Source organism: Poecilia reticulata, chromosome 1, assembly GCF_904066995.2.
Source record: "Poecilia reticulata chromosome 1, P_reticulata-male-v2, whole genome shotgun sequence".
Classification (NCBI taxonomy): domain Eukaryota; kingdom Metazoa; phylum Chordata; class Actinopteri; order Cyprinodontiformes; family Poeciliidae; genus Poecilia; species Poecilia reticulata.
Genome location: NC_088830.1, coordinates 7,081,043 through 7,093,872, shown reverse-complemented (window position 1 = coordinate 7,093,872; position 12,830 = coordinate 7,081,043). Strand labels below are relative to the sequence as shown.

Sequence of the window (12,830 nt, the reverse complement as noted above, 5' to 3'; positions counted from 1 at the left end):
CAGCTGTGTGAAAGAGGGTTCTCACCAACTCTCACCCCAGAATCCAAAATACCTTAAACATGCTGCTTTTATTGATCACAAGGTCTCCAGGCTTTAACATGGCCATTATAAGATCTATATCTTATCAAATCTTTCTCAATGTTCCATAAAACCCACTTTAGCAGAAGCAACCACAGCAATTGTCGCTGGTATAAAGTTATCAACTTCATACACCTCAATCCGGGAGTTCCCTCAATGCACATCTGTTTTGACAGGTTTATGAAGAAACAAACATCAATTTGCTTTAAAAGCTTTTTTGGCTGCTCATGCTTCATACATCTACATCACACTAAATGTGCTTCTCTTTACCTCTCATGTCATTTATATCAAAGATTCTTCTGAGTACCTCCAAAAGGCAGCCAAAGCACCACAATTAGTCCTTTCACTACAGCTTTAGAACCATCTCCAACAAACACTTTCAGACCTAAATGTAAAATTTTGTAATTTGTCACCGTGGAAAGTAAATTCACCTGAAGTATTATGCAAGCAAACAGCTCTGGATATGAATACTAACATCATTCCTGGAACCGTAATGATGAAAACTCCCATCACTTCAGCCGTTCACACACCAGAGAGTAACGGCGCTCTCAGTTGAAAATCAATGAATCTGCAGCCAAGAACATACATCACTCGACAATATTTTATTAATCAAAACACGGTACTAATGTGAGGTGCAATGCCTACATTAGCACTCCAGCTGTTTCTTCATTCTGGCTGAACTTCGTTGGCAAGGCTTTGTTTCAAGCAGACTTGTTTAATTTCAGGCATTTCTGCAATTGTCTTATGCTTCTCTGTGGAAACGAGTCCCTATCCTCAGGGAAAGTTTCCTCATCCACAAGTTCCCATTTTGAGCTTTTACTAGGCTGTAAAACATTGCAGTAGTTCTGCTCTATGAAGCACAACTACAGCCACAAAACAAGACTTCAGTGAGAACAGACACGATCAATCAAAACAACTGCTTCCAGTAATGTTTGAACTACCCACAGTTTCCTGTTTAGTGTGTTTCAAATAGCCGTGATGGCTGGGATTCATTTGTAAAACCGTAACTGAACAAATATTTCTAAGGGTGCGTTCACACCAGACCCGTTCAGTCGGCTTTCATCAAACTCTAGTCAAGTCCGGTTCGTTTGGGAAGGTCTGAGTGGGAAAAGGCCCACTCTAGTTCACTGAAAAACTTAGAAAGCAGAGCATTCTGAGTAATTACAGCCAAAACAAATACGCTAAGCTAGCACTAGCGGGAGAAATGGTCTTTTACCAACGACAGAGAAATTCTACAGCCGCTAAAATCCGGCACCACTCCATTTGTATTTACATTTCATGAAGAAGGAAGTTGTACTTGTGTCTCCTTCTGCGGTTTTTGTGCCATTTCTTTCAGTAGCTCTTGGTGCAGCACCAACACAGGCCAGTAGGGGAAAAGTTTTTTTAAGGGTTTGGTTAATTTAAAAAAGTAGACTGTGAAGGCAAACCGCACCAGCTGAAAATGTAACAAATGTTGGAAATTTGGTCCCAAATCGAACCGAGTCTACTGGACTATCAGGTGTGAAAACAACCTAAGGACAATGCTAAGCACAAGTAAACATTTTATTTACCTCAGGTGTCTTTTGAAAAACAAGTAGATACTTTTTGAAATTTAGACTGGACTATGTTCATAAGCAAGTAGGGGAGAACATTTATCTTATCGTTTATCATTTATTGGGATAAATTTAATCTTTTTGTTTATTATTAGGTTTATAGTAATATTTAAAAAAAACAAGAAATTGTCTGTATTTTCAGGATTATATTTACTATTTTTCACCACCATTAGTTCAATAAAGGAGTATCAATAAATACTAAAGAATTTTAAAATATTACTAAATATGTGTATTACAAATGGGTATGTTTTTCAAGAGCAGACCAAAAAAAGTAATAGTCACTTTTATTGTTATCACAATAGTACTAGAAAATATTGTGATAAAACTCATATCACCCACTCACATAAGCAAAGCATTGTTAATACTACACAGTCTCAGACTGTTTGTCTGCAAAGGTCATTTAGATTTTTATCATTAAAAAACATTGCCTTCACAGCTACCCTATTACATCTATCTAAACCAGCTGTAGTGCATGAAGTGAAACAGACTCCCGATTTCACACAAATCACAAGATATTCTGATATAAAGTTCACACTGACCTCCAAAAATGTAAGACTTCTGCAAAAAAAAAAAAAAAAAGTGTGTGTTTCTGGGTTTGTTGTTTGTTGTGCTGCATAATCGACTGTGCCAGACTCAGCCTTGGGGAGGTTAATCATTTCCATGCCACTGATAGACAGCTATGCTAAAAAGAGTGGCAGCTGGGGAGGAGAAGTAAACAGATCGTTCTGCCAAAGGGTGGCCAGAAGCTCCTTCAGATTTATTCTCTGCTGGGTCAAATCACCAGATATGTGGGAATACAGATTCATATAAATGAGTGAATAATGCGGAGAATGAATTAGCATTGCATACCAAAGACCAGTAAACCTAGAGTGGGGTGTTTATTAAATATTTGGCATGGATTCAGCTTGTTGATCTGTTGCATTTTCGTTTCTTTTTTTTTTAAAGGCAATTATGAAAGATGAATTTGGTTTAATTTAAGCTAATGAGGCATAATGATGCTCGTCATTACCAGACTCAAGCTCTCCTTTCACGCACTAACTACAATATTTATGAGCCAATTTCAGCATATTTCCATGAGTTACACTTGGAATTAAAGGGAAGGAGCTTGTATTAAGTGACATGCCATTTCATACGTTGTGTATACATACAGAGAATAATGCTTTGACGTTTAGCTGAGCATCAGCATGTAGGTTTCACTTCTGGATGGACTAATGTTAGCAGGAAGTGGAAAGGAAAACTCCCCTCAAGATGTCTGTTATCTTTCACAGATCATTGAAACTCATCTTCATCATTAAACAAAACAAATCAATCCGTAGCACAAAGAAGCAAAAGCTGTTCGCTTTTTAAAATGTTTTTGGAAAATTATATTATCAGATAAAAGGTGTTGAGTAAAGAGGTAAGCTTGTATTTTACCCAAGAAGAGGATAAATCCTGATATGACTGAAAATATTAAAGGAGCAGTGTTATGTAAAATTACATTTTTTGAGCTTTACATCATGCTACCATGTGATCCCCTCTTACATGGAGTGTTGCCTTGATTGTTTCATGCATGTTTGAGAAATTCTTTTAATCTCCATGGCAACCATGCAGCTGGGTAAAACAACTGGGTAGACCTAGCCCCGCCTTTGAGAGCTAAGCTCCTCCTCTGAGCTACAGTTTCGAAGCTGCCACCTCACAGAGCAGTCCCCCCATGATTTCCCCACTCAGCTCCTTCAGATTAGCCAGTTGGCAAACATCAGGTAAAACAGCACATCTTCTGAGCTCATAATACAAACTACTTCTTATACAATGCTGGTAAAAATGTGGTTAAAGGGTTAATAGAGGAGCCATGTTGTGATGACTTCCTGGAGGCGGAGTTTCAGAAAGAGCAGGAGTTTCTTAAAAAGACAGAGGCGTTCATTTACCAAGTCAAATTTCTTTTAAGTCATATTTGACATGTAAGTAACATATTTACTAGATTGTGCCATAAATTGGTTCTATGTGGCTGGAAAATACATAGTACTGCCCCTTTAAGGATACGCATTTGAACAGGAGATACCACCAAGTCTTTCTTCAGAGGATGTACCAAATGTTTGGTTTCTTTTTTTCCATTTTGAGCAGTTTATCTGTGCTGAAATGAGAGAAAACAGAGGAGTGAAGAACATCAAGAGCTGAAGCTTTGAAAAACAAAAACAAGCTGTGGTCACTGTTTTTCTTCTTTTTTTCTGAGTATGACTTCCAGATGTGTTTGTGGTCACTCAGCAACTTTTGGAGATTAGTAGACTTTGTGTTTCTCTATAGTTTAAAGGAGGATATGGTTTGACCTTTGCAGTTATTTCTATTCTCTGCTTGTTTCACAATAACTTTGTGAAAGTGTTGCACCCCGAACTGGTCAGGTTTCCTGTAACGGTGCTAAATTAGCTTTAGCTCTAAAAGAATTAGGTATAGCTATGACTTTAAAATAAATCCCAAACGCTTCATATAAAAATAAAAAATAAAAAAACTAATGGGGTTTTATAAACAGTCGTATCAAATGCCCCCGACTCCCTGGCTAGAAAGGGGACTGTTGCTGCTCCGTCACCCCGTTTACTTCATGGATTGACGTTGTTGAACAAGAGTTAAGTGCACTTTTACAAGCTTTTCTTACTGGGTTGCTGTGTTCTTTAGTGACACGAACAAAACATTTTCTCTTAAAGATCAAAATGTTAAATCCCTTTCATGTTTTACAATAGCTGCTCTTAGAATGCGCTCCTTTTCTGGTAAATGTTTACATCCCGCGGCTATAAGGAGGATGTTGACCTTTCTTTCCGGTGCCTGATGTGTAAGACATAAGTTTTAGCACTCTCTGAAGACAAACAGAGCTCGAAATACTGCAACTAAATCCTACTGATGAGGTGGAGAAATCAGCTCCCAACACATTTAACTCTCTTCTGATTGACAAAAGCTAATAGCTCTTTCTCAAACTGGCAGGAGATGAACCCTGATGGAGCGACGTTATCCTATTCTGGTGAGGTTTTTAACCTTGGTAACTTAGTGATGGATGTTCAGCAATATCTAACAGATGGGTCGACAGATAGCACTGCTCCCACACAGTAATTACGATGAAAACTCAAACAAAAACAGCCAAATATATCAGAATCTTAACTTGTAAATACCAGTAGAGAAGAATTTATATTTTTATTTTATCATTTATCCATTATAAGACGAATAATCTTCACTCAACACCTGCTGCACCACCTAATCGTCATGTGTTTCACATCATGTGTTGACTTTTCACTGTTCAGCGTCGGATTCTCTGTTTTTATGCCATAATTCACATCTAGTTCGTCGCTCCATTTATGTCCCGCTTCTCCTGTTTCTGAGTTTTGCGCAATGTGCGCTTCGTTTTTTTTTTTTTTTTTTTAAGCCCCTAAGGTGGCAGTCGGGAAGCGTATCGATGGGGAAAAGGCAGACTGACATAAACCTTTTAAAACAACGGAAACAATTTCTGCATTCTGATTATTGAAATGTAAAAGTGCTGTGTTGTTCTATCACCCCCATTTCATACCGGACCACTTACAGCACCGGTGTTAACGCTATAAAATGAACGCTCTCTGTCGTGGTATCACCCATGGAGGGATTTCTTGCTTTCTTTATTTAAATGGGTTCATTTTTCAGAGGGATACACAGTGAGGGTATCGTGATTTTAGCTACCAGTAGCAGGAGAACGGAGCTGCGCCAAGAAGCTAACAGAAGCTAACAAACACTGAATAGCAGAAGAGCTGCCATCGATACAGTTGCAGCCAAGCATGATTTAATGTTACACAATACAGTTTTACCAAGTTGCTCAAAGTCTAAACTGGCATTGTTGTGCATTTAAGGTGTAAAGTTTACCTTCGACCAAATGCCCCCCAAAGGCATCTGAGCGCCCCCCTTTTGTAAAAATTCCCGCCACCGCCCCCTGCTGTCCTCTGAACGCCCCCTGGGGCGCAGTACCGCCCACGTTGAGAACCACTAAGCTACAATGTATTTTATTAGGATGTGATTCAGTAGACCAACACACAGTACTTTTGAAATAAATGGGTAAATGGTTTTCTTGACAAGTTGACCTCACTTTAAAAAAATCTAGGAAACCGACTGAATACAAAAATGTAAGTATCTATTAGCTTTCTATTTTGTTTGTTTAATTGTGGATATTCTTACCATAACAAAACAGGCAATAACCCAACAGGAACCTGGGTGAAGTCTGCCATGTCTAGGCGAAAAAGATAAAAAAATGACTTTTTGACAGGCTTTTATTTTGAAATTAAACATCAGATCTTGTTGCCACTTTCTGGTTCTGTTCTAGAGGTGTCCCTCTGTCACTCTGAAGTGGTAGCAGTCTTTGAAACAGAGAGTTTCTCAGCAATGGGCACGGCAACTTAGAGAAAAGATACAAAGTACTATTTTAATAGTGTTTTATTTTGAAATTACACATCAGATCTAGTTGCCACTTTCAGGTTCTGTTCTAGAGGTGTCCCTCTGTCACTCTGAAGTGGTAGCAGTCTTTGGAAACAGAGTTTCTCAGCAATGGGCACGGCATCTTAGACGAAAAAGATAAAAAAATGACTTTTTGACAGGCTTTTATTTTGAAATTAGACATCAGATCTTGTTGCCACTTTCTGGTTCTGTTCTAGAGGTGTCCCTCTGTCACTCTGAAGTTGTAGAAGTCTTTGGAAACAGAGAGTTTCTCAGCAATGGGCATGGGAACTTAGGGGAAAAAGATTTTTTTTAATACTTTTTAAGGCTTTTATTTTGAAATTATACATCAGATCATGTTGCCACTTTCTGGTTCTGTTCTAGACGTGTCCCTCTGTCACTCTGAAGTGGTAGCAGTCTTTGCAAACAAAGAGTTTCTCAGCAATGGGCATGGGAACTCAGGGAAAAAAGATTTTAAAAATGACTTTTTAAGGCTTTTATTTTGAAATTAGACATCAGATCTTGTTGCCACTTTCAGGTTCTGTTCTAGAGGTGTCCCTCTGTCACTCTGAAGTGGTAGCAGTCTTTGGAAACAAAGAGTTTCTCAGCAATGGGCATGGGAACTTAGGGAAAAAAGATTTAAAAAAAAACTTTTTAAGGCTTTTATTTTAAAATTAGACATCCGATCTTGTTGTCACTTTCTGGTTCTGTTCTAGAGGTGTCCCTCTGTCACTCTGAAGTGGTAGCAGTCTTTGGAAATAGAGAGTTTGTCAGCAATGGGCACGGCAACTTAGAGAGAAAAGATACAAAGTACTATTTTAATGGTGTTTTATTTTGAAATTAGACATCAGATCTAGTTGCCACTTTCAGGTTCTGTTCTAGAGGTGTCCCTCTGTCACTCTGAAGTGGTAGCAGTCTTTGGAAACAGAGAGTTTCTCAGCAATGGGCATGACAACTTTGGGGAAAAAGATTAAAAAATGACTTTTTTGACAGGCTTTCATTTTGAAATTATACATCAGATCTAATTGCAACTTTCTGATGTATATATAAGAGAAAGAGAGAGAGAGAGAGAGAGAGAGAGAGAGATATTAGTTTTTATTTTGAAATAGTTTTTCAGCATATATTATTTTCTGTTTGCAAATGCAGCGGCTGGAAACCTATTTTGAGTATCTCAAACATGGACAGGATGTGCGCTTTTATTGTGAAAGCAGCACGTAAATGGGTTTACCATAATGTCTTGCGCTACCGCGCACTTGTATATCGTGTGCTGGGCCGGCTGGAAGCAGAGCCGGCTAGCTTTACCGCGGTAAAAATCGAATACATTTGTAAAAAATAATTGTATTTCTTTTTGAATAATCATTTGAAGATTAAAAGAAAGCAATGAAATCAAGAAAATAAAAATACATAAAATTAACAAGTGAGAGATTTTTAGTGGAATGCATTTTTTTCTTCCATGCTACATGTGCAACAAGCAAAGTCATAAAAAAAACAAAGAACGGCTCTCACAAACTGAGACCTGAGTCCTAAGGTTCACGGAATAGAGCCGTTCAAAAGAATCGAAATGTTTGTGAATGCCGCAACGGCCGAATGAAATTAATGCTACATGAGTGTTGGCAGTCTTGGTTTATGCTTACATACATGCTAAAGGGCTACAACTGAAAGACAAGTAATATTTTGCCAGAGCTCTTATCATGGACGAAAACATTAATAAAGGCTCTCAAGTTAAACATATGGCAGTTTTAGCTAATGTTAGCCTCAGAAGCATATGCTAATATTAGCATAATAGTCTGCAAAGACTTTTATGCATCATCTTTTATGAGAAAAATTAATATGTAATAGTAAATGTGAATATTAATGGCCTCCATGACACATGAAAATAAATCGTAGACGAATGACTCACCTTTAGAGAAGCTCTGCTTCTTCCAATATGCAAGTCCACAAACCGTCTGGAAGCTTCCCTCGCTACTTTAATGCGCATGCGCACTGCTGCGCTCACGCATACTGCAGTAACGTCCAGTTTACACGCAAGAACTTAGTCCTGTACCCCTCTCAGGCTAAAACACGTATACATTACTCAACAAATTACTTGAGAAAAGCACACAAACATAATTTAAGTGAGAACAGATGTTGCCTTTTAGAGTGCAGACATAGCCAAAAAAACTACACAGATCCAAAGTTCGAGGTAGGGGTGGGGGGAGAGGAGGGGGCATAGAAACAATGAAAGAAAAGCAAATACGCAATCCAACTAACATGTTCAGAATGTAAAAGTTCAGATGAGACCAAAATTGAACTTCTTATAAATATAAACAAAAGTAACTGTTCATTACCCTAAACAAACTATCCTTACAATGAAACATGGTGATGGCTGCATGATGTTGCAGGCACAGGAACTAATAATAGATGGAGGAAAAAATGACCTGGTCCAAGAAAAAATCAAAATTGAAAATCTGTGGAATTTACCAAATTTTGCAAAGAAAGGATGTACAGACATTTTTATACACTTACAAATATTACAACTGTTATTGCAAAGGGGTCATTTAGGGGCCATGAATATAAATGTTTCAGATTTGTATTTTATAAATTGTAATTTATTCCCTACTATCGATTAAAGTCCAACTGAAATACATTCAAGGTTTTCAAAAACTATTGCGAAGCACTGCAAGTCAATTTCGTCTTTTTAAAACAATATATTTTTTTCCCTTTCTCTTCATGTATCCTTTTCTCCGTCGCTCCCTTGGGATCCTCTCCCCGGATGATGGTTTCCACAGCTGAAGCCTGTGTGGGTGTTTTTGCTAACAGCGGTTCGGATTTATCTTGGGAGTAGTGGTTAGGCTCAGAAGGACGTGGGAGGAGGGTGTTTCAAGTGCATAGAGGTCACAAAGAATATACAAGCACAGAGGACAAAAGGATTTGTAAAAACAAACAATAAAAAAAAAACTGCAAGCAGAAATTTGAAGACAGCATTTTTTACATTCTCTGGACAAAAGTATAGGCAGAACAGTCTCTGGTTAAACTATTTGAGTTTGTTTAAATAAAAAGAAAACTATTCAAATCCTCTGCTAAATCTTACTAAATTATCAATTGAAAACTCTTTTTGCAACGACTCTGTTTGGGTTTTTAAATCGCTCAACTACCTCAGGAATAAAACCATTCCCACATCAAAAGTAAAATAATTAAACTTTCTCTGCCACTTCACTGGGTTTAAAAAAATCAAAAACATTCTCATATCAAATTTACAACTAACACAAAACCTTCTCATTGAGTCAATAAATCAGTGGTTACATTGCAATTTTTTTCTTAAATATAAATTTAAGAAATGTACTTGCAGTTTTTGGAGAAAGTGTGAGACACTTTCTCCTGGTTTTGGTTTTTCTTACATCAAGTTAAAGAAAGCTCCTGCCGGAAATGCTGAGAGTCAGATATAACATATCGCATACAGGGATCATTTCTGACTTAAAAATACTGCATTGATTAATTTGACCTACATCCACTGTCTGAGGAAGTGAAACTTGACCTGAGGTCTGCAGCTGTAGTGTAATGATGTGTTGAGTCATACATCTGAACTGTTCCAGAGTCCATCAGTCTATTCCAGACTTATCAGATTTATATTCCTAACACCTATTGACCCCAATCTAAAACAGAGAAGCTTGAAAAAATAACAACGTTTAACTGGCCTAAAAAAAAAAAAATCAGCAAAAGGAACATTTTCATGCATTTGTTCACAAAAAACTATACTGAATTCCTAAGTCTACAGGTATTTATTTCCTTGTTATATTGATACCATTGTTGTTAGTTGTTGGATACAAAATGGAACGCAAACCCATCAATCCTGTTTTCAGAAACAATGGGACAAAATTTACTTCAGTGAAACAACATAAAGCTGAGATACCAATAGATTAAAAGTTTTTATTGGAATATGAGGAGAATAAGCAGCTATTTTACCCTGTAACTCACTGAAAGATTCTGTGGTTATTGGGGAGAGACAAACAACGACGTTTAACATAATGTGACTTTTAAAGCGTTTTTCAGTCATGCTGAATTTTAGATGACATGAAGGTTTTAAAATGATAAAATCTGTCTATCAGTTTCTTGCAAAGTTGGAACTGCCAGTTAAATGGAAAATAAAACATGTGAGATAAAAGCAAAAGAGGAGGCAAACCAAATAATGAGCTCAACTCAGATATACTGTAAAATCATTGAAATAAACAAGCTCTATTTAAATGATTTACTTGCAGGTCAAGTAGTAATCAGACCTGGGTGTGGCTTGCTAAAATGAGCCAAAAGTGTTTTTGCTCATAATTATGATTTAACAAGGGTTGCTTGGGCGAGGCTGCTTTACATAAATTATTCCCTTAAAGTTATTAATTTTAACGTATTGTAAAAGTACATTTTTTGTTTTCTTTTACATGTTAGCAATGTAACATGACAGTGTAATATAAGGCAGGTAATCTGTGAAAAGATCAGGTTTCTCCTCCTCCTAATGCTTCTATAGCCGTCTGAGGAAATGCACCAGTCCCGGTCAGAAACAACCAATCAGAGCCAAGGGGAAGGTCTTAGCGCTGTCAATCAACCTTGTTTACATGCTGCTAAATGTCCTAATGACAGAAACAGTTACCAAAAAACGTTATCTGACGTCAACAGTGTCTATGTTAACTAGCTTGAGTTAGTATGGCAGGGTCTGTTGTTGGGAAGAAGCGGTAGCACAGCAGAGAACAAGTGGCAGGGTGTAAGTAGCATATATAAGCGTGATTGACAGCGTTAAGACCTTCCTACTGACTCTGATTGGTTGTTTCTGACCGAGAAGTGTATTTCTGTAGCAGAGGACCTCAAAGTTTGTTATGAGACATTATCTGTCTCATAACAACAAACTGTCACAAATTAATGGCAGTTTTAACAAATATAAAAAAAAATCTAAATTATATATGTATATATCTATACGTATATATGTGTGTGTGTGTGTGTGTGTGTGTGTGTGTGTGTGTGTGTGTGTGTGCGTGGGTGTGTGTGTGTGTGCATGTGCGTGTGTGTTTTATATAAAAGTTACACGCTACAAACACTTTAACGAACACAATTATTTGAAATCTGCTTTTTTTCATTTTCTCAGGTTATCTGATAAAAATAGGAGAAACAGAATTCATAATGCTGCATAGGGAGAGGAAAAAGGATATCTGCGAAAATGTTTGGAGAAAAAAAGGATCCAAAGTGTTGTGAAAAAGAGGAATTTAGAAGGAGATTTGCAAATTGAAACAGACAAAAAAGTGATCTCAAAGCTGCAGACTTCTGACGGCAAATCCCAGTGAAGAAGACAGCATGACAGAAAGATGAAAAGAGCTGAAAAGTGTGAAGGAGTGCGGCTGCCGGCGCAGGAGATGACGGGAGGAAGGAAGATGGGAAAATTGGATCTAACAAGTGAAAAACAGATGAAAGAAAAAGAAAAGTGGTGGGTGCAGACAGACAGATGGAGGTGAAGGATGGAGCTGAGATATGGGGCAAAACACATCATATATTATTAGTTTGGCCACTATGGTAGTCAGTTACAATTCACGGGAGAATGAAGACACTCGTTCATTACGATGCAAGATAGGTTCAGTTCGATTCAAATGACAATCGGGGCTAAATAATGAAAGGAAATTTGTGGAATTTAAGGGAAAAAACACAGAAAGGGTCAAAATGAAACAGCAAAAAGCAAAATCTATAGGATTCACAGGGAGAAACAGGTGAGTTCACTGCAAAAACAAAAAATCTTACAGAGTAGTTTTGTTCTACTTTTTAATGCAAATATCTTAGTTCACTTGAAATAAGATAACACTAACTGTTCAGAAAGATGCAGGAGTTTGTTTGAGGTAAAAAAAAATTCAGTACTAGTTTCACTGGCAGGTTATTTTAATTAAGGAAAAATGTCTTGTACTTAAGGATGTTTTTTTAAACTTAAAATAAACTCCTGCATCTTTCTGAAAAGTTATCTATAAGTCAGTTTTATCTTATTTCAAGTGAACCAAGATATTTCACATTAGAAAGTAGACAAAAAAACAAATTTATGTTAAAACTTTGCGTTTTTGCATAGTGCATTACCAGACTGAAGACGATTCAAGGGAAGCAGCCCCAATGAATCACTGTAAATGTGAAGAACGAAACCCTGAAGCTTGGTGGACAAACCACACGTGACTCAGTGTGAAGCATGGAGCAGGAATTCAGCAACAAAGTTAAAGAGCCTCTGGTAACAAATACACTTTACGAGGCAACGCATGGGGCGATCGGCGTGTAATTATCTGTCTTTACCATCAAAGCCCATCGTTCTGCGTTTTAGTCGATGAGAACTGCATGAACTGGCTTCAGGCTGATGGCACCAAAGTGGGAATTTACTCCACTTCACTTTGATTTGTTTGTGGAGACCAAGGCTCGTGTCATCTCATCTCAAATTGAATTAAACCATCATGTTTCACTCTTTTTTTTCTTTCTAATTTATCTGTACTTATCAGAAATTAATTAACATTAATCAGGACAATTTCATCCAATCCATTTTTGTCAGTAGAGGTTGTTCTGTAATTGTAGCTTTTCGTTCACGTTAGGCAGTGGTATTAATTGAATGATTGTGTTAGCACAACGGCTTGGGATTAAGGCCTGTAAAAATGTTTTATTAGCTCCAATAAACGAGACGTTTCTTTAGTAAGCCCCGCAAACAATCAATAGGCTCTGGGCATAAAACAAAACACTCAATTAGCCGTAAGAAATGAGCCCATTTGC

General features: G+C 37.4%; 1 protein-coding gene across 1 annotated transcript in view; it reads right to left on the bottom strand.

The window, feature by feature from the left end:
• The window catches only part of rps19bp1 (ribosomal protein S19 binding protein 1), a 122,556-nt gene that overhangs the window by 68,876 nt on the left and 40,850 nt on the right, over nt 1-12,830 (bottom strand). The window lies entirely within an intron of this gene.